We start from the raw sequence: 1,417 nt of genomic DNA, 5'->3' as shown, positions 1-1,417 counted from the left end.
CATTTAACATTTAAATGCACTTCTGCTAATCTTAGTCTATTTTGCTTCTTTTACCTGTCATTATACCACTTTTTATTCTTAGGGAGCCGTTTACCACTTGTTCTGTCTCTTGGTACCTTTAGCGTTTAGCTTGCATTTTTTTTTTTTTTTTTTGCAATTTTTAGCTTTAGTTACCCTTCTGCTACTTTCATCTCTTAGCTGGTTTGCTAATTTTAGCTATCATTACACTACTCTTTGATTTTAGCCGGCCTTTYGCCACTTTCAACTAACCTTTTGATACTTCCAACATGTACCTGCCTTTAGTTGCTTTTAACTAGCCTCTAGCTACTTTTAATATTTAGCTTGTTTTTATTTTCTTTTTGCAAATTTAGCTTTTAGCTACAACTTTCAGCTTTTCACTACTTTGTTACTTTTAGATATCATTCTGCCTTTTCTTATTTTTAACTAGGCTTTTTCAAGTTTAATCTTCCTTTGGTACTTTTAGCTTTTACCCAGTTTTCTTAGTTTTAGCTACAGTTTTTGCTATTTTTCACTTAAAGCCAGTTACTTTAAGCATTTGGCTATAGCTTCCTTTAGCTAGAATTGAGCTAATTTTCTTTTTCTTTTTTTAAATTGAATCTTCGCTATTTTTAGCTAATGTTTGCCTCTAGTCTTGCTCCTTTTACCTTTTTAGTACTTTTTTTGCTTCATTTATGTTTTTCTTAGTTTTTGTTCTGCTTGAATAAAGTTTTAAAAAATGTAATTTTAGTATCTTCAGCATCAACACTTTTTGATTTTGAGTTTTTATTTTGTTGTTTTAGTGTGTCTCCATGTTTGTGTGTTTTCTTATGGCCCAGCTTGGTGTCCACATGGAGCAGGCCRCAGGGCTGAAATGAAAACCTCCCCGTTGGTTTCGCTTCAGTCTTTGATGTGTGGAGCACAGGTAGCTGCTGAGAGAGGCTTAATTTCTTGCTTCTTTGCTCTTTTACATTTGAGAAATCCAGACTCTCCCAGCAGGCCGGATTGACGGCTGCAGCTGGTATTAACCGGGAGCTTTGAGGACACAAGCTGGTCAAACGTGAAGCGGACCGTTTCAGGACAAAAAACTGGATTTCTTGCCTTCAGTGCAGATATCAAAGCTCCCTGGTTCTGTTCGGAACCAGCAGAAGGTTCTCATTCAAGCTTGTCTGATGGCCATAGAAAGAAACGTATTTTACGTGATGGTTTTGAGTTAAAAACTTGTCAAACGCAGCAGCAGCTGACGAGCAGACGTTTTATTATTTTAAATGTTAGCAGAACTTAAACTCAAAGTTTGCATTCAGAACTTGAGACGGGACCTTGCAGGTGTCTTGGATTCGGCACATATTTTTCTTCAAGCAGACAAAGCGCAGACAGGAAGGCGACCTTGAGCGTGAAATCTGTCAAAGGTGCTGCAGCA

The sequence above is a fragment of the Austrofundulus limnaeus genome, unplaced genomic scaffold (assembly GCF_001266775.1).
Source record: "Austrofundulus limnaeus strain Quisiro unplaced genomic scaffold, Austrofundulus_limnaeus-1.0 Scaffold8, whole genome shotgun sequence".
Taxonomy (NCBI): Eukaryota; Metazoa; Chordata; class Actinopteri; order Cyprinodontiformes; family Rivulidae; genus Austrofundulus; species Austrofundulus limnaeus.
Note: the sequence above shows the minus strand (reverse complement) of the source record.